At 46.7% G+C, this 21,146-nt stretch overlaps 1 long non-coding RNA gene across 2 annotated transcripts in view; it reads right to left on the bottom strand.

Annotated features, from left to right (window-relative positions):
* LOC143931383 (uncharacterized) overlaps window positions 1-21,146 on the bottom strand; it is a 270,261-nt gene that overhangs the window by 56,023 nt on the left and 193,092 nt on the right. For both annotated transcript variants that reach the window (XR_013262880.1, XR_013262879.1), the window contains exons 8-9: window positions 9,403-9,451; window positions 2,513-2,639 (exon numbers count right to left, since the gene is read on the bottom strand). This is a non-coding gene — a long non-coding RNA (uncharacterized LOC143931383). The remainder of the gene's footprint in view (window positions 1-2,512; window positions 2,640-9,402; window positions 9,452-21,146) is intronic.

The following is a 21,146-nucleotide window of genomic DNA, read 5'->3' as shown; positions in this document are numbered from 1 at the left end:
TTGGGTACCTATAAACACACCTTCTTGACAGGTACTTCCTGTCCCACTTCCTCCTTCCGTGTGCCTAGGCGATGCCTCCTCTCCCCCTAGGTGGCCCCTCCCTCGCTGCAATCTTCTGAGACACGTCACAGGTCCCACAAGATTTCCTGGCCACTAGGAGAGCTCAGAGCAACTCGCGCATTCGCAGAGTATGCCTGGCTGTGAAACCGCAAGCTGTCACAGCCGGGTGCCCACAGTTGCAATGACAGCACCGCGGAGAGGAGGGGGAGTGGAGTGAGGCTTGCGGCGGCCGCATTGCTGGAACGTGGGACAGGTGAGTGTTTTGTTAAAAGTCAGCAGCTACACTTCTTGTAGCTGCTGACTTTTAATAAACTGAAAAATGAGTGGAACGGTTTTGTTCTTTTATGTACTTGCAGTGCTTTTATAGGGATAACATTTAGAGAACTGTGTTTGTATTGCAGAGATATATTTTATATGTTTCTGTTTGTTTTTCTCAGACATACACTTGAAGTATCTTCTGACCTTTGGTATAAAATATCCATTCAGCTGAACATCTTTAATGGGTGCATGAGCAACTCCTATTGACACAACTGAGGCAAAGCCCTGGATTTCATGTAGAACAGCCTGTGTGTACAGCATCTTTACTTTGTCATCATAGTCAAGGTTGTCTCTGTCTCCTCTATTTCTTCTCTATATTTCTCTGAAAGAGCATCTACAGTTTTATACACATACTGAAAATATAATAAAATAAAACTGAAGGCAGCTTAGGTTTGTATTATTCAAAAAAATATATTGAATTGCAGGTGACAGAAAGTGAAAGCACCTGATTGGTGGGTTGTAACTGACAATACAGATACTTCTAGAACAAAGCTACTAGATAATAAGAGATATAAAGAAGGAAACCATTATCAGAAGACTTTACCCCGAATGTCCGGATAGGTTATCATGTAAAGCAGACTCCATTCCAGAGTGGCAGAGGTAGTTTCCGTCCCAGAAAGAAAGATCTCCCACACATGAATAGGTTCTCAGCATCAAAGGTTGAATTGTGACCATCGGGGAAGTCTGCAAAATCTCCACTTACCATTCCTCGCTGTGGGGTTATCTGAGATAAACCTAATCACCCTTCACGGTGGGCTCCAAAACCTTCAGGAACAGGGGAACCTAGAGGTTACCCACAATCCTGGACCTGCAACAGCACCCTGCCAGTAAAACTTTGTGGCCCTACTACCAAAAAGTACTGGATCCCAGGGTCCAGCTCTCTAAAAAGACAAACATTCGCAAGCAAAACCTTGTTTCTTCAAACACGAGGCCCAGGTACCATTCCTTTGGCCCATGAAAGGACACTCTAAACGGATCCGGTCAGCATGGCTAGTCCCAGCAAGGAAGCTTCCAGTGGAGCTTAGCACAGCAGATCTTTACTCGTGACCAACACCTTAGACACTGGGGAAAAAACTGAGGACTCCCAGTAGTGGGAGGGGTTATATAGGGAGTGCAATTCTTGCCTTAGGGTGTGCCAGTGTCCATCACCTATCAGTGGCCCTATAACCCGCATAGTAACTACTATGGCTCTGTGTCCCCTGATGTATGAAAAGAAAAGCAGATTTCAACTTTTGTAGACTGTTCATTTTACAGAAATCTTAAAAGCTGAACTTCAGCCATAGAAATAGAAAGTGCTTTCTACAGCAGGTGTGCTGCCTTACTGGGAATAAAGTGCCCAGTGCAGGGGGAAGCAGGGTGACATTTCAGCTCTAGAGATTACTTTTTTCATCACTGCAGCTTGCTGTTAAACTGAGTAACCTAGAAAAGCATTGCTTTGTCTGGGGGGTCCCTCTGCAACAAACTACAGCCAGTCTTTCCCTACTCATTGTGTGTGAGCATCTGTCTTCAGTAGCCCAGAGTTCAGCATAACCACTTGTTTAACGGGCACTTTCACCCACTTCCTGACCAGGCCAACATTTTAAGCTTTCAGCACTGTCGCACTTTGACAACTGCACAGGCATGCAGCATTATACCCATGTGACATTTTTATCTCCCCCCCACACTAGAGCTTTCTTTTGATGGTATTTAGTCACCACAAGGTTTTATTTTTTGCTAAACAAATGAAAGAGCAAACATTTTGAAAATCACTGATCGGTTCCCTGATTAGTGTAGCTGTCCCCTTTCACACTTGTCGGTCACTGGCTCTCCTTAAAAATGAATGCTGATTACTGGGAAGTGTGCTTATGTCTTGATCAGCCGTGTATGGACACAGCTGATCATGTGGTAAAGGGCCACTGTGATTGGCGATCACAGAGCACGCTGGGTGAGCACTGCAGCGGGCAACGATCTTGAGGACGTCAACAGAAGCCCTCCTAGAACTAAACGACAGCACTGTAGCCGTCATTCTGCTATAGCACGGTCGGCAAGTGGTTAGAGGTTATAGTGTCATAGATTATCTATTTTAATTCCAATTCCTATGGAGATCACCTGTCAAGAATGTCACCAAGATTTAAAAAGTTAATAGTAATCCTACCACCATTTGATGTCGATGACTGTCGCGTTGGCATCCTTTGTGGCTTAGAGTCTGTTGGGTTGCTAATAGGAGTCATTTTACAAGTGCGCACCCAAAGAGAAGGCCTGGGGCTCTCAGCAGAAGGAGCCTAAAGAATAGACAAATTTGTTATAGACAATTTATAGGGATACGCAATAGAAAGTTATTCTACTTTAGACTAAGTCTTGTCATCAATTATATACAGTGCCATAAGAAAGGTATTCAAACCGCTTGAAATTTTTACTTTGTCATGTTTCAACCAAAAAAACTTAAATTGGGATTTTATGTGATAGACCAACACAAAGTGGGACATAATTAGGGGTGCAACGGATCAAAAAAAACTCACGGATCGGATCATTTTTAGGATCAGAAAATAGTAATTGAATTTGCAGAAACCTGTGAAAATTCCACCGCCATATAGTCCCCACTGTAATATCCACAATCTCCCCCACTGTAATATTGGCTGAGCGTGGCAGGGTGCGGCTGGGTACGGCAGAGCATGGCTGGGTACGGCAGAGCATGGCTGCGTAAGGCAGAGCATGGCTGGGTACGGCAGAGCATGGCTGGGTACGGCAGAGCATGGCTGGGTACGGCAGAGTATTGCAGAGTAAGGCTGGGTATGTCAGAGTATCGGCAGGGTATGGCTGGGTATGGCAGAGTATTGGCAGAAGATGGCAGAGTAGTGGCAGGGGATGGCAGAGTATTGGCAGGGGATGGCTGGGTATGGCAGAATATTGGCAGGGTATGGCAGAGTATTGGCAGGGTATGGCAGAATATTAGCAGGGTATGGCAGAATATTGGCAGGGTATTGCAGAGTAGGCTGTCAAAGAGCAGTGCTGTGGGCACTACAGATGCAGCCCACAGTGCTGCATCCATCCGACCTCTCCCCTTCCACTGTACAGATCAGTACAGAGAGGGGAGAGAGGAACCGGTGTCATGTCATGATTTGGTTTGTTTATAAGTGATCGCTCCGTCATTTGACGGAGCAATCACATTGTAAACGGCCTGGGTGAATAAAGATGGCTGCCGCTTCAGACCTAGGCCGAAGCCGTGGCCTTCCCTGAGACCGTGACCGGGGAGCGCGCCGCGGATCACGGCGTGTGCCAATCCGAGCGGGGTGACCCGTTTGGATCACGGATCGGTGACGATCCGTTGCACCCCTAGACATAATTGTGAAGTGGAAGGAACACGATAAAAATGGTTTTTAACTTTTAACTTTTTTTTTACTGATACCTCCAACTAAAATCTAGTCTTGCCTTCAGACGTCACCTAATTAATAAACAGTCCACCTGTGTGCAATTTAATCTCAGCATAAATGCAGCTGTTCTGTGAAGCCCTCAGAGGTTGGTTAGAGAATCTTAGTGAACAAACAGCATCATGAAGGCCAAGAAAAAGCCATAAGAAGTCTTGTTTGCGAGAAGTCATGTGGGGGACACAGAAAACATGTGAAAGATGGTGCTCTGGTCAGGAGACCAAAATTAAATTTTTTGGCCTAAAAGCAAAACGCTATGTGTGGCGGAAAACTAACACTGCACATCACCCTGAAAACAGCATCCCCACCGTGAAATATGGTGGTGGCAGCATCATGTTGTAGGAATGCTTTTCTTCAGCAGGGACAGGGAAGCTGGTCAGAGCCAGATACAGGGCAATCTTATAAGAAAACCTGTTAAGAGTCTACAAAAGACTTGACTGAGGCGGTGGTTCACCTTCCAGCAGAACAACTACCCTAAACCTACAGCCAGAGTTACAATAGAATGGTTTAGATCAAAGCATATACATGTGTTAGAATGACCCAAAGTCCAGACCTAAATCCAATTGATAATCTGTGGCAAGACTTGAACATTGCTGTTCACAGATGCTCTCCATCCAATCTGACAGAGCTTGAGCTATTTTGCAAAGAATGGGCAAAAAGGTCACTCTAGATGTGCAAAGCTGGTAGAGACATTCTCAAAGACTTGCAGCGAAAGGTGGTTCTACAAACTATTAACTCAGGGGGGCTGAATTAAAATCACGTTGGCCACCATTTATCATTTTACTTCTACTTTACAATTATGTGCCATTTTGTGTTGTTTTATCACAGTAAAATACATTTACGTTTTTGGTTGTAACATAACAAAATGTGGAAAATTTCAAGGGATGAATACTTTTTCAAGGCACTGTATACACCAATGGCTGCCAACCTAGCATTCTGGAACCACTTAATTTCATTCTGCAAGCCACTCATGTTGACCTCTGCTTCACATGCAGTACAGCAGGGGTGCCCAACCAGTGGCCCGCGGAGCCCTCTGATGTGGCCCGCGACCTCCTGCTCTGGGATGGCTGGTTGGCAAGCCCAGATTGCAGGTTCTCGACCCGGCATCCCAGAGCATCAGTGTTGTGAATGAAGCCGGTGGTAGTGGAAGCAAGCGGTTGTGTAGCAGAGCCATATAAGACGATGCTTCCTGTATAGCGCCACATCCTGTCACAGACAGAGTGATACCAAATGCACTCTTTCTGGAACAGCAACAGCTGGTGATACCCGAATTGAAGACTATTATTAACCACTTAACAACCGCCCATTGCCGATTAACGGCATCAGGGCGGTTGTTTAACTCTAAGAGGCCGTTAATTAACGGCCTCCTAGAATTCTGCTCTCGCGCGCCCCCTGGGGCGCGCACACGAGAGCATCCGTGACCGCTGGGTCCAGTGGACCCGGCGCATCACGAATCACGGTAAACGGCCGCTCATCGCGGCCGTTTACCACGTGATCGCTCCGTCAAATGACGGAGTGATCACTTGTAAACAAGCCGGCGTCATGTTATGACGCCGGTTCCTCCCTCCCCCTCTCTGTACCGATCGGTACAGCGGAGGGGGAAGAGATCGGTGTCAGCAGCGATGTGGGCTGCATCTGCAGTGCCCACATCGCTGCTCACCGAAAATTAACCCCTCAAATCCCTGCAAATACTCTGCATTACTCTGCAATTCCCTGCAAATACTCTGCATTACTCTGCAATTCCCTGCAAATACTCTGCATTACTCTGCAATTCCCTGCAAATACTCTGCATTACTCTGCAATTCCCTGCAAATACTCTGCATTACTCTGCAATTCCCTGCAAATACTCTGCAATTCCCTGCAAATACTCTGCAATGCCCTGCAACACTCTGCATTGCCCTGCAACACTCCGCAATGCCCTGCAACACTCCGCAATGCCCTGCAACACTCCGCAATGCCCTGCAACACTCCGCAACGCTCTGCAATACCCTGCAACACTCTGCAACACCCGCCAATACCCTGCAACACTCTGCAATGCTCTGCAACCCCCGCCGATACCCTGCAACACTCTGCAATGCTCTGCAACCCCCGCCGATACCCTGCAACACTCTGCAATGCTCTGCAACCCCCGCCGATACCCTGCAACACTCTGCAATGCTCTGCAACACCCGCCAATACCCTGCAACACTCTGCAATGCTCTGCAACACCCGCCAATACCCTGCAATGCTCTGCAACGCAGTACTCTGCAACACCATGCTCTGAGATACCCAGCCATAGTCGGTGATACCCTGCAATACCCAGCCATAGACATCTCCCGCCGCCCTCCGCCCTCCGGTGCTTCTACCGAATCGCTAATACGATCAAAGCCAGAATCTTTTTTTTTTTCAGGCTTCCCAGCTTAGAGGTGAGATGTGGGTCTTATTGACCCCACATCTCACTGTAAAGAGGACCTGTCATGCCATATTCCTATTACAAGGGATGTTTACATTCCTTGTAATAGGAATAAAAGTGATCAAAAAAATTATTTTTGGGGAAAAAAATGTCAAACTAAAATAAATAAAGTAAAATGAACAATAAAAAAAAAATGTTTTTTTTAAAGCGCCCCTGTCCCCATGTGCTCGCATGCAGAAGCGAACGCATGCGTAAGTCCCGCCCACATATGAAAACGGTGTTCAAACCACACATGTGAGGTATCGCTGCGAACGTTAGAGCGAGAGAAATAATTCTAGCCCTAGACCTCCTCTGTAACTCAAAACATATAACCAGTAAAAAAAATGTAAATCGTCGCCTATGGGGATTTTTAAGTAGCGACGTTTGCCGCCATTCCACGAGCGTGTGCAATTTTGAAGAGTGACATATTAGGTATCTATTTACTCAGCGTAACTTCATCTTTCACATTATGCAAAAATTGGGCTAACTTTACTGTGTTTTTTTTTTTAAGCACAAAACAGTTTTTTTTCCAAAAAAAAGCATTCGAAAAATTACTGCACAAATACCGTGCGAGATAAAAAGTTGCAAAGACCACCATTGTATTCTCCAGGGTGTTTGCTAAAAAAACATATATAATGTTTTGGAGTTCTATGTAATTTTCTAGCAAATAAATGATGAGTTTTACATGTAGGAGAGAAATGTCAGAATTGTCCTGGGTGCTCCAGAACGCCTGATGGCGCTCCCTGCATGTTGGGCCTCTGTATGTGGCCACGCTGTGTAAAAGTCTCACACATGTGGTATCACCATACTCGGGAGTAATAGCAGAATGTGTTTTGGGGTGTAATTTGTGGTATGCATATGCTGTGTGTGAGAAATAACCTGATAATATGACAATTTTGTGAAAAAAAAAAAAAAAGTAAAAAGAATCTTGATTTTGCAAAGAATTGTGGGAAAAAATGACAACTTCAAAAAACTCATCATGCCTCTTACTAAATACCTTGGAATGTCTTCTTTCCAAAAAGGGGTCATTTGGGGGGTATTTGTACTTTTCTGGCATGTTAGGGTCTCAAGAATTGAAATAGGCCGTCAGTCCTTCAGGTGTGATCAATTTTCAGATATTGGCACCATAGCTTGTGGACTCTATAACTTTCACAAAGACCAAATAATATCCACCAATTTGTACTTATTTTTACCAAAGATATGTAGTAGTATAAATTTTGGCCAAAATTTATGAAGAAAAAATTTCTAATCTGCTAAATTTTCTAACAGAAACAAAGAAAAATTCGTTTTTTTACAGAATTTTCGGTATTTTTTCTTTTATAGCACAAAAAAAAAAAAACCCAGCGGTGATTAAATACCACCAAAAGAAAGCTCTATTTGTGTGAAAAAAAGGACAAAAATTTCATATAGGTCCAGTGTTGCATGACTGAGTAATTGTCATTCAAAATGCGAGAGCACCGAAAGCTGAAAATTGGTCTGGTTATTAAGGGTGTTTAAGTGCCCAGTGGTCAAGTGGTTAAAGGTATGTTTAATACTATAATCTGCAGTGGTTACTGGACTGCTTTCAAACTGCACTGAGCCATAGACCTCTGTTATTTCCTATGGGTTTGGTGCGCTTTCAGAAAGTACACAACACCTGCAGGATATAATAGAATTCTATGGCAAAGTGCAGCTAACCCCAAGAAAAGCCAGAGGTGCACTGCTCTGGGTAGACCACAGCACATCAGTGTGAAAGCAGCCTTAGGCCCCTTTCACATGATTGGTCCAACCCAATCAGACCCTCCATTCACCTCTATGGAGTGGAAAATGTAAACAGACTTGTGTCCGTTTACATCTGCATACCTTCAATCCCAGCCGCTAAAAGAAAAAAAAAACAGAAGGTGATCTGTCCCCTTCCATCTGGGTGGATCGGAGGGCCCATAGAGTAGAGTGGACTGTGTCCGCTCTGCATATGCGGAGTGTACATGGACCTGTCATCCTCCCACTCCGCTCATTGTGGCCGTGACTGGTTACCAAGTCACTTAAGTGGCCCTTGCTCTTCAAAAGGTTGGCCATCCCTGCAGTACAGTCTGCAGGATTAACAGCAGCCTGATTAAGTTCTAAAGGGGCACAGAATGAGTAGAAAAAAACACCACATATTACTACAAATAATCAATTCTAGTTAAAAGGACAAACAAGCAATTTGTTTCTTATCTCCTCAGCAGGTTCTGCAGCTTCAGCCCTGCAGATTTAACAAACAAATTTAAGTCTGAAAAATCTAGCACCAGTCATACCACTTAGGATTTCCATTAATTTTTAAACACAACCATTATATACATGTATATATGCATACTAGTTGCAAGTACAATTCTTAACATGGTCACACAACCAATGAAGTCACCCAGAGGAGCAACGGATTCAAATGCAACTGGTGATAAGTATATCATAAAAAGAGTAATTAAGAGAAACAATAGCTAAGGCACTGGTCTAATAAAATTGTAACTTTTTTTTTTTTTTTTAAACAACCCATATCCAAACTTACACTAAGGTACTGAGGACGCAGCTCCTAAAGCCCCATACACACTATCAGATTGTCTGCTGATTTTTGTCATCAGATTTACCAAAACCATGTAGTAGAAGGGCCTACCTGATTGCATACACATTGAAACTCCTAATGTTTGACCTCATATTATATGGTTTTGGTAAATCTGAAGGAAAAACTCAGCAGAAAATCTGATAGTGTGTATGGGGCTTTAGACAGGGTGATCACTAACTAGGACACAGGGTATCGAAGATCACTGAACTGAATGGAGGTGAGCCGGGCTCGCCACTCACCATGCCACTATTGGCATCTTTGTGAGCTCCCTCCGTCTCTGCGCTGCAAGCCAGAACCACAGTGAGTAGTGGGTGAGAATATGTTGGGGGCTTTGAAAAAGGGGCAAAGCCCCGAAACATATATGCCCTTTGGAGTTCTGGCTTGTAGCACAGAGATAAGAAGGGAGCTCACATGGACACCGACAGAGGCATGGTGGCCCCGTTCACCTCCATTCAGCTCAGTGATCTTTGATAACTAGGAAAGCAGCAAGCCACACCTCATGTGTGGATGGAGGAATCTTACTTATTTCAATCTTTGAAATATATAAAATAAGAAAACTTTACACAACTAAGAAAACTGTCAACTATTCAAACTAATCTCACAATCATTCTCACCTAATTTGAACAGTGACCTCTTCATTCACTATTTCAACGGAGCTCTGGTCTGCAAAAAAAGGTAACACATTAAAGAAGAATTAAAATGTAACGTTAATCAAAAAATTAAGTCCTAAATAATGCAATAAGCACGTCTTAAACTACGGGAGATGGTTCCTCAGTGCTTTGTCCTACCAATGCTCATCCCAGGTCAGCAAGCACTTTTACCATTATGTCAAAATAAATTAAGACATTACGCCATCCATCGTTTGCACAGAAAGACTTTGGGAAACCAGCAGTGGAGGCTTTTTCTTCCTGAACTAAAAGCCAAAGCCCTGCATTAAAGTGATTCTAAAAGAGTTGCGATAAAAAAAATAAATAAATAAATAAATAAAAGCAGGGAGCAGATACCTGTCAAATTCAGGAATTTGCTCCCACTTCCGGGCATAGATCGCTGCACTTTCTGCTGCAAGCTACGCCATGTCCTGCAAGAGTGAAGCCACCAACGTATTTTTTTTCCCAGGTGGAACTCCGCTTTAAAGTGGTAGTAAACCCGCTAATTATTATTTTTTTTTTTTTAACACCTGCAAAGCAAAAGGCATAATGAGCTAGTATGCACCGCATACTAGCTCATTATGAAATACTTACCTTAGAACGAGGCCCCGACATCTGGCCCGATCCACGCCGAGGGAGCTGACATGCTCCCTCGGCGTTTCTTCCGGGTATCGCGGCTCCAGCGCTGTGAGTGGCCAGAGCCGCGATATCGTCACTCCCATGCATGCGCGCTGGAGATTTCATTCCGGCCGGTCGGCCACTGCCAGATTTTCAGGCCGAGAATCCCCTTGTGCGCATGCGCCGCTGCAGTCAGCGGCGCATACCGAGGGGAATATCTCCTAAACCGTACAGGTTTAGGAGATGGTTTTTTTTACCTACAGGTAAGCCTTATTATAGGCTTTCCTGTAGGTAAAAGTTAAAAAAATGAGTATACAACCACTTTAAGCATCTCTATAAAATGGAGCCTCACTAAGACACTGTTTTCTGAGCTGGGTATAGAGCTTTAAAAGTGAATTTATCAGGTGACCACATTTCTAGTGTCAAAATAAAGAAACTAAATAAAGGGCTAACTGTACAAGCTTGTAAACCCTTACCTATGCTAAAGAACTAAATTCTTGTTGCTGCAAGGGAGACTGAACATCACCTTCACTAAGCAAAGTATGCCAAGGCACCCCAGACCTTGCCTCTTCTTGCTACAACAAAACTACATCACATGAATGTGTCAATAATGCTCACATGACTGAAGATTTAAGTGAGCAAGTGGCACACACTGCTTAGTCATAAGGTACTTTTTTTCTGCTCCTGGGCAACCCTCTGATTCCAGGCCCACACCTTACATAAGTTCTTGACTTTTGTCTGTAGTGATTGATGAGCTCCGTCCACCTCAGATATAATCTCTCTGCTGTTCAAAGATCCAATATAAGCACCTTGACTATAAAGGCTTCCACATGTAGGCTGGCAAGACCGGGCTTATTATTAGCACCAGGCTGTAGGTATAGCCTGGGATTTAGGCACTTCCAAGGCTCTAAGAAAACTAGTTGAAGTGAAATCTAAGTGCCATCTCCACAAGGTGCCCGCACATGTGTCAGTATTATTAGTTTGAAGACCTAAAGTGTTCACTATATCATAGCACAGTGAGTCAAAGATAAACAGAAAGTGTTGTGCATAAATGATCCAATAGTATCATCACTGCTGCAGCAGCAGGGCCGATATCAGGGGTTACAGGCAGTTCTACTATAAGGGGCCCGAGCGTCCTAAGGGGCCCCACTAGCCAGGCCCACTGCCCGTTCATCAAGACATGACATTAATCTGTCATGCACTGGCCGGGCCCCTGCAGGCCGTCCGATATTGAGGAGAGAGAAGCCTCCAACGCCTTTCACTAGCAACCCCCGCCCCCCCCCCATTCGCACGCAATGGAAGGAGAACAGCGCTTACTAGTCTGAGCCCACCACCGCCTTTCACGAGCAGACCAGGCCCGCCATCAGTGTGCGGGGGCAGTAGGAGGGCCCCATGGAGGAAAAGGTCAGGGCAGAGGAGCCTGCAGCGCCTGGGCTCCTGCAGCTGTGGCCCATAGAGCCTGGTGGAGATGGGGCACAGGGTCAGCTATCCCTCCTGGTACTGCTGGACAGGTGAGAGATGGGAGGACTGGTGCGTCCCAAGGTGTGTGTGACACTGCCCCCCCACCTGTCCTGCTGTCCCCTATCTGTGACACCTACCCTCCTGTCCCGCTGACCTCCTCCCATGACACCTCCTCCTCCAGTTCCGCTGTCCCCTACCTGTCCTGCTGCACCCTTTTTATCCGGCTGCCCCCTTTTCTGTGACATTTCCCCCTCCTGTCTCTCTGCCCCCCTCCTAACACACTGGCCCCCACCTGTCCCACTGCTCCCTTCCTGTCCCACTCCTGTGGTAGGAGAAGATGGGACTGGAGAAGGAAGAGGACATGGGATGGATGAATTGGGACTGGAGGTGGAATTGGATGGAGGAGGAAGAGGACATGGGATGGAGGAGATGGGAATGGAGGAGGAGGATGAGGATATGGGATGGAGGAGATGGGACTGGAGGAGGATGAGGATATGGGATGGAGGAGATGGGACTGGAGGTGGAATGGGATGGAGGAGGAAGAGGACATGGGATGGAGGAGATGGGAATGGAGGAGGATGAGGATATGGGATGGAGGAGATGGGACTGGAGGAGGATGAGGATATGGGATGGAGGAGATGGGATTGCAGACAAAGGAGGACATGGAATGGCCAGTGGGCGAATTTGGTGGTACAGCCAAGGGGGAGACTCTGGGGAATGTTGGTGGTTAGGCCCGGGGGGGGGGCCAGGCCTAAAGCTGTGTAAGGGGCCCAAAAATGTCTGATGGCTGCCCTGTGCAGCAGTTCCCTGCGCCCACTCGGGTCCCTATTTTCATCTGGCACAATAGAGATTCTTTTCTTTCTGTGTCTCTTCTGAGACGGTGTCTTTGGCATCAGTTGTGGCACAGCAGTGAAGTCATTGTTGGCAAAGTAGACAGCTGAAACTATTATGCAGACAATAAAGCCACTGATTGCAACAACCTGCACAAATCAGGACAATCGACACAAAAAACACGTTTATTGAACGGACATGTGGAAAAGGGACGGGACTGTTGCTGTACAGAAGAGAAGTGAGTTTTGCAGGACATTTCCATCAGTGTTTGAATTACAATGAAGATGTAGACAACTTGGCCATAATAAAAACATTTGCAGCTTGAGAGGTTATGTGATAAGTTGCTGATCTGCTATACTCACTTGCTGAACATCTTCCTGGCTGCCTCCTCTATCTCCATCGCACATACCATGTGCTTGCTGTCCAGATGCCGCACAAAATCTTCTGTTTTCTTCCTCCCTCCAGTCATGTGACAAGGGCATAGAATGAGTGAGAACGGGCACAGCCTTCCCTCACTTCACTTCACAGCGGCACTCTCTATTGTCACCTGCAGGCTGGAGGGAGAAGAAAGCAGAATTCTCTCTCCAGCTATCTGTCTTCTCCCGTTAGTACATCGGGGCTGAGCGGTGCACACAGCCCGCGCATGCCCTGTGCGGCGGGGGGGGTTTACTCTGATTGGCGGAGGGGGCGGGGGACGCGCTTACGCTGATTGGCGCAGGGGACAGGCGGATAACGATCATACCAGGCACGCGCCAGCTGACCGGCGCCATTTTCTTCTGTGTATTGAAGGCGTCTTATCGGCTCTCGTCACAGAAGAGGAACAGCGCCATACAGTGGATTTTTTGGAGATTACAGGCACAACTTTTTCATCGGAGATATAGTAAGTGTCATTAGCAGTGATGTCACCTTAGTAGTGAGATCGGGTCCAGTGTCGGGATGTGTGGGGGGGTGGGGAGAATAGAGAAGGGGAGCGGCTTGTACTGTAATGATCTTTCAGTGTTTTCTCTCCTCCTTTCTAATCCTGAGGATTCACACAGCATCAGAGCTGCCATTAGAGATCACAGGGGCCCCCAACACCCCACTGACAGGGGCCCCCAACACCCCACCTGACAGACGCCCCCAACACCCCACTGACAGGGGCCCCCAACACACCACTGACAGGGGCCCCCAACACCCCATCTTACAGGGGCCCTGAACACCCCACTGACAGGGGCCCCCGAACACCCCACCTGACAGGGGCCCCCTCCTCCTCCCAGTTCTAATCTTTTCCCCAAATTCCTATAGAAAAGTGATGGCATCCCCCATGCAGTGTTTGTGTATCCCCCCCCCATGCCTGCTGTCTGCAGAGATCTGCCTGGACTGCATCCAAGCAATGTGTACAGTGCTGCCTGTGAGACAGAATATCACATTACATCACAATACATGACAGTGTCACACTCTGAGTGGTTGGGGAAGGAGGTGACAGGAGGAGCTGGTAGTGTCTGGTGGTGGCAGAAGGAGGTGGTGATGGTGGTAGAAGGTGAGGGGGTAGGAGGTGAGGGGGCAGGAGGAGTTTGTGGCAGGAGCTGGTGATGGTGGCAGGAGCTGGAGGGGGCAGGAGGAGCTTGTGGCAGGAGCTGGTGATGATGGCAGGAGCTGGTGGGGGCAGGAAGTGCCAGGAGCTGGAGGGGGCAGGTGGTGACAGGAGGAGCTGGAGGTGGCAGGAGAAGCTGGTGATGGTGGCACTAGCTGATGGGGGCAGGAGGAGCATGTGACAGGAGCTGGTGGTGGCAGGAGGAGCTTTTGCCGGAGCTGGTGATGTTGGTAGGAGCTGGAGGGGGCTGGTGGTGGCAGGAAGTGATGGGGCAGGAGCTGGTGTGGCAGGAGGAGCTTGCGGCAAGAGGTGATGGTGGTGGCAGGAGCTGGTTGGGGAAGGAGGTGACAGGAGGAGCTGGTAGTGTCTGATGGTGGCAGGAGGTGAGGGGGCAGGAGGAGATGGTGAACAAAATATGATGGACTATTTTTATATTGAACCTTAAAGAGGAAGTAAACCCTGATGAGTTTACTTCCTCTTTCATTCCCTGCAAAGGAAAAGCATAATGGACTACTATGCATCGCATAGTAGTCCATTATGTGTCACTTACCTGACACAGGAGCCAGCGAAGTCACCGCTGTCCCCTGTAGTCCGGCGCATCCATCTTCACGGTGGGGTCTCGCAGCTCCGCCGCTGTCATTCGGCGCAGCCACGATGACGTCACTTGCGCGCATGCGCACGGGAGCCGACACACGCGGCAGCTCCGTTGTTGAAAATGCCGCGCTCAGTGCGCCTGCGCGCCGCCGTCGACGGCGCATGCGCTGTCGACAGCGATGCCTCTATTTGGGCAAATATCTCCTAAACCGTATAGGTTTAGGAGATATTTCTTGGACCTACAGATAAGCCTTAACCACTTCCCGACCGCCGCACGACGATGTACGTCGACAGAATGGCACGGGCAGGCATACGGGCGTACATGTACGTCCCTGCCTTCCCGCGGGTCGGGGGCCCGATCGGGCCCCCGCCCGGTGCCTGCGGCGGTCGGTATTCGTTCGGGAGCGATCCGAGATGAGGGGGCGGCCATTCATTCATGGCCACCCCCTCGCGATCGCTCCCGACGAATAGAAATCCTTCGTGACATCACTTCCTCTCCTGTAATGTAAACACAGGAGAGGAAGTGATGTAATCTCTCCTCCGTGTCGGTATTTTTCGTTCCGACACCGAGGAGAGAGGATCGGTGAGTTGCACCAACACGACACTTCACAGTAGAACATGCCAGGCACACTCACACCCCCCCGATCACCCCCCCCAATTACCCCTGACCCCCAGTCACAGTGACACCAATGTCATTTTTTTTTTTTGCATTGGTGTCATTTGTGACTGTAATAGCTGTTAGGGCAGTTAGGGTTAGCCCCCTTTAGTTCTAATGTACCCCCCTAACCCCCCCAATAAATGTTTAACCCCGTGATCACCCCCCGTCGCCAGTGTCACTAAGGCTGGGTTCACATTGCAGCGGTTTATGAGAACGAATGTGATTCGCACCGCACTGCAGTGCAAATCACATCCGATCTCTGTGCGATTCGAGTTCAGCCATACAGATAGTATGGCTGAATTCGCATCGCACCCGCCGCAAATTCGCACGGGACCCTTTTTTTGGTCCGCAGCAGAATCGGATCGCATGGTGTTCACACCATGCGATCCGAGTTTGCAGATCGCACTGCGATATGCGAACTGATCTGGGGGTGTCATTAACATTTCACTGACACTCCCAGCAGTTTGCATAGGGCAGTGTGAACTGCCGCCGGGAGGCATGCGATGCGGGAACCCGCCGCGGATTCGTGGCGTTCCCGCATCGCTCCAGTGTGAACCCAGCCTAATAAGCGATCATTTTTCTGATCGCTGTATTAGTGTCACAGGTGACGCTAGTTAGGCAGGTAGGTATTTAGGTTCGCTGCAGCTTTTTATAGCGCCAGGGACCCCCATATACTACCGCATAAAACCCCCTGATTGCCCCCTAGTTAACACTTTCACCAGTGATCACCATATAACTGTTACAGGTGACGCTGGTTGGTTAGTTATTTTTTTATAGTTTCAGGGCACCCGCCATTTATTACCTAATAAAGGTTTAACCCCCTGATCACCCGGCGGGTGTCATTTGTGACTGTAATAACTGTTAGGGCAGTTAGGGTTAGCCCCCTTTAGTTCTAAGGTACCCCCCTAACCCCCCCAATAAAGGTTTAACCCCGTGATCACCCCCCGTCGCCAGTGTCACTAAGGCTGGGTTCACATTGCAGCGGTTTATGAGAACGGATGTGATTCGCACCGCACTGCAGTGCAAATCACATCCGATCTCTGTGCGATTCGAGTTCAGCCATACAGATAGTATGGCTGAATTTGTGTCGCACCCGCCGTAAACTCGCACGGGACCCTTTTTTTGGTCCGCAGCAGAATCGGATCGCATGGGTGTTCACACCATGCGATCCGAGTTTGCAGATCGCACTGCGATATGCGAACTGAACCGGGGGGTGTCATTAACATTTCACTGACACTCCCAGCAGTTCGCATAGGGCAGTGTGAACTGCCGCCGGGAGGCATGCGATGCGGGAACCCGCCGCGGATTCGTGGCGTTCCCGCATCGCTCCAGTGTGAACCCAGCCTAATAAGCGATCGTTTTTCTGATCGCTGTATTAGTGTCACAGGTGACGCTAGTTAGGCAGGTAGGTATTTAGGTTCGCTGCAGCTTTTTATAGCGCCAGGGACCCCCATATACTGCCGCATAAAGCCCCCTGATTGCCCCCTAGTTAACCCTTTCACCAGTGATCACCATATAACTGTTACAGGTGACGCTGGTTGGTTAGTTATTTTTTTATAGTTTCAGGGCACCCGCCATTTATTACCTAGTCTCACTAGTGTACCCCTAAATTTAGGGGTGTCTACTTTCCAAAATGGGGTCATTTGGGGGGGGTTTGTGCCATCTTGGCATTTTATGGCCTTCAAAACTGTAACGCCCTTAGAAAGCCTGAAGGCGGTGCTTGGTTTTCGGGGCCCCGTACGCGGCTAGGCTCCCAAAAAGTCCCACATATGTGGTATCCCCGTACTCAGGAGAAGCAGCAGAATTTATTCTGGGGTGTCATTTCACATATGCCCATGGCATGCGTGAGCAATATATCATTTAGTGACAACTTTGTGAAAAAAAAATAAAATAATAAAGTTTGTAATTTTCCCGCAACTTGTGGCAAAATATAAAATATTCCATGGACTCAACATGCCTCTCAGCAAATAGCTTGGGGTGTCTACTTTCTAAAATGGGGTCATTTGTGGGGGTTTTGTGCCATCTTGGCATTTTATGGCCTTCAAAACTGTAATAGGTAGTGAGGAGTGAAGTCAAATATTTACGCCCTTAGAAAACCTGAAGGCGGTTCTTGGTTTTCGGGGCCCCGTACGCGGCTAGGCTCCCAAAAAATCCCACACATGTGGTATCCCCGTACTCAGGAGAAGCAGCAGAATTTATTTTGGGGTGTCATTTCACATATGCCCATAGCATGTGTGAGCAATATATCATTTAGTGACAACTTTGTGTAAAAAAAAAAAAAAATTTTTTTTTTTTTGTCATTATTCAATCGCTTGAGGCAAAAAAATAAAATATTCAATGGGCTCAACATGCCACTTATCAATTTCCTTAGGGGGTCTACTTTCCAAAATGGGGTCATTTGGGGGGGTTTTGTACTGCCCTGCCATTTTAGCACCTCAAGAAATGAGATAAGCAGTCGTAAACTAAAAGCTGCGTAAATTCAAGAAAACGTACCTTAGTTTGTAGATGTGACAACTTTTGCGCAAACCAATAAATATACAATTATTGACTTTTTTTTTACCAAAGACATGTGGCTGAATACATTTTGGCCTAAATGTATGACTAAAATTGAGTTTATTGGATTTTTCTAATAACAAAAAGTAGAAAATATCATTTTTTTTCAAAATTTGCGGTCTTTTTACGTTTATATCGCAAAAAATAAAAATCGCAGAGGCAATCAAATACCATCAAAAGAAAGCTCTATTTGTGGGAAGAAAAGGACGCAAATTTTGTTTGGGTACAACATTGCATGACCGCGCAATTACCAAATAAAGCAGCGCAGTGCCAAATTGTAAAAAGACCTCTGGTCATTGACCAGCAAAATGGTCCGGTCTGAAAGTGGTTAATCTAGGCTTACCTGTAGGTCAAAGTGTGTTGTAAGGGTTTACAACCACTTTAAATTGCATTGCTATTCAGATAGTGTACTTGTTTGTAACCTAAATACTGAAATTTGCAATTAAAACTGTAATTTTGTAACTTTTTTAAAATGCTAGTAAAAATTTGGCTTTGCCAGTAAATTTTGGGTGTCGTGCCAGTAAATTTCAATCTGGTAGGTTGGCAACACTGGCACACACTACCCAATGGGGCACAGGGATCCCCACCTGGGGGCACCCACACTACCAAGTGGGGGCACAGAAATCCCTGATGGGGGCACACACTATCCAGTAGGGGCACAGAGATCCCCCACCAGGGGGCACACACTACCCAATGGGGGCACAGAGATCCCTGCCAGGAGGGCACATACTACCCATTGGAAGCACAGTTCCCCCTTTACATGTGAATCCACAGAGTTCTCTTACACTGTAAGGGGGGGACTCTGCAGACTCTAATATAAGGGAGAACTCTGCGGACTCTAACATAAGGGATGCTCTGGGAACCCTGATTTAAGGGGGAACACTGAGTACTCTGATGCACGGTGAGGACTCTGGTGTAAAGGGGAACTGTGATATAGAGGGTGCTCTGAGAGCCCTGATTTACCTCAGTGTACTCACTCAGCCGCTTGATCGTTCTTATGGGTGGCGAGAGGGGACATCCCCCCCTCCCGCCACCCTCCGGTGCTTCTACCGACTTACCGCTGTGGAGAACAGATCCGCCAGGCCCGGATGTTTACCATAGAGATTTCTGGCGGACCAGATGGTCGCCAGAGTCTATGATTGTTTAGAGGCTGGGCACGATGTTATGACATCATGCCCAGCCTCTGCATTCAAACAGCGCCGCCTCGGCTGGGAAGCTGAGATCGTTTTATTGACCCCATATCTCATTGTAAAGAGGACCGCTCATGCCATATTCCTATTACATGGGATGTTTACATTCCTTGTAATATGAATAAAAGTGATCAAAAATGTTTTTTTTTTTTTTTTTTAAGTGTCAAACTAAAAAATGTAAAGTAAAATTAACAAAATAGAAAAAAGTTAAAGTGCCCCTGTCCCCGTGTGCTTGCACGCAGAAGTGAATGCATACGCAAGTCCCGCCCACATATGAAAACGGTGTTAAAACCACCCATGTGAGGTGTCACAGCGAACGCTAGAGCGAGAGTAATAATTCTAGCGATAGACCTCCTTTGTAACTCAAATATTTAAAGCGTCGCCTATGGGAATTTTAAAGTACCGAGATTTGGCACCATTCCACGAGCGTGTGCAATTTTGAAGCATGACATGTTAGGTATCTATTTACTCGGCATAACTTCATCTTTCATATTATGCAAAACAAAATGGGCTAACTTTAATGTTGTGCTTTTTTAAAGCATGAAACTATATTTTTTTTTCCAAAAAAAACACGTTTGATAAATACTGTGTGAGATAAAAAGTTGCAATGACCGCCATTGTATTCTCTATGATCTCTGCTAAAAAAAAATCTATAATGTTTGGGGATTCTATGTAATTTTCTAGAAAAAAAATGATGACTTTTATATGAAGGAGAGAAATGTCAGAATTGGCCTGGGTGGCAAGGGGTTAAAGGAGAAGTACAGCCAAAGCTCGTTTTGCACTCCTGTGACACGTCACAGAAGTCAATCCAGGAACCCGTGTCATCACAACAATGGAAGTTGGGATCCACCAGGTCCCTGGACCAACACCCAGATCAGCTTCTCAGTGAGCCACTGAAAGCCTGAGCCGACCACTCCACCCCCATCCACAGCCCAGTGATCCAGAGAGTGAGGAGGAGGCAGAGCAGAGAGCGGTGACTGACAGTCTGAAGCTCTCTGCTCACTGAGAACCAAGGGATCAACAGTTTTTGATTGCTCAGTTCTCCATGTAGAGTGGCCGGGGGACAGATGCAGCATTCACCTAGGTAAGTATGATACTGGGAAAAACTCCCAGCATACGGAACAAGAGAAGTGGTACTGTGCAGAAAAAGAATAAGAATAACACAAACAGAATAAAAACAGATACTGAGAATTATGCCCAGCATACCCAGCCATTAAAATGACCATAGTACAGTTTAATTATATGTAAAATCTATGAAATGATATAAAATGTATTTGGCTACAGTGTTACATGGCCGAGGTATTCCCAGTCAAAGTTTTCATACTAGAAAAGTGGCAGTTGGTATGAGGTGTGTGATGCCACAGTGGGCTGCAAACCGGTTCAAACCGGACTTCAGTTGTTTCAAAACATTCCTGCACCGGGAGCTGACCGGGTCATATCGTCAGATTGTGTCTCCTGGGATTATTAGCTTTTTTATTCAAATATATTGCTATTGTACTATTATTGTATATATTAGTATTATTAGTATTTAACAAATTTAGTTTTTTCCAGGCACACCGGCATCAATCACCACCACCATGCCACGAGCTTCACGCCGTCCATCCCGTGGAAGGTGATCCCGTCAGGAGGGAGAAGAGTCTCCAGTTGCTCACTGGACAAGAGGACAACTTCGGAGGAGACGGGAGGAGGCAGAAAACAACCGGAGCCGTTCCCCCGGAGACAGAGCTGCAGAACACCGCCCAGCACCACCGAGACCACCGGCAGTGGAGCAGCCTACCTGTTCCATTTGCCTCGGTGAGTACAATGCAGGGACCACCAGAACATTACCATGTGCTCACAGTTTCCATTCTGTTTGTATTTACAGATGGCTTCTACAAACACCAACTTGTCCTCTGTGCCGAGCACCGACTTCCCCATACCAAGACCCTGCCTTCCAGATTCATCAGTGGGCGAGGCTTCGTAGAAATCTGGGCATCCAAATGTTTATCCACTAATGTACCACCTTTCTCTTATTACAGGCCTCAAAAACAGCATGGGGTAACGTACAGTATACCAATATGTATGTTTTTTTTTTATATTTCCTGCATATAAATGTGATGAAATAATGGACCAGCAGGTAATATCAACAATATAGTAGATTGTGTAATACAATGAAAACTATAAAATGCAGCGCTGTGAAAAGAAAATTTTAGTGAAACTGGTGGGAGACTGGCACCAAAATGCCGACAGGTAG

The sequence above is a fragment of the Lithobates pipiens genome, unplaced genomic scaffold (assembly GCF_037356315.1).
Source record: "Lithobates pipiens isolate NorthernLeopardFrog02 unplaced genomic scaffold, aLitPip1_a1.2 Scaffold_10, whole genome shotgun sequence".
Taxonomy (NCBI): Eukaryota; Metazoa; Chordata; class Amphibia; order Anura; family Ranidae; genus Lithobates; species Lithobates pipiens.
The sequence above is the reverse complement of the archived record's forward strand: the minus strand, read 5'-3'. Positions and strand labels throughout refer to the sequence as shown.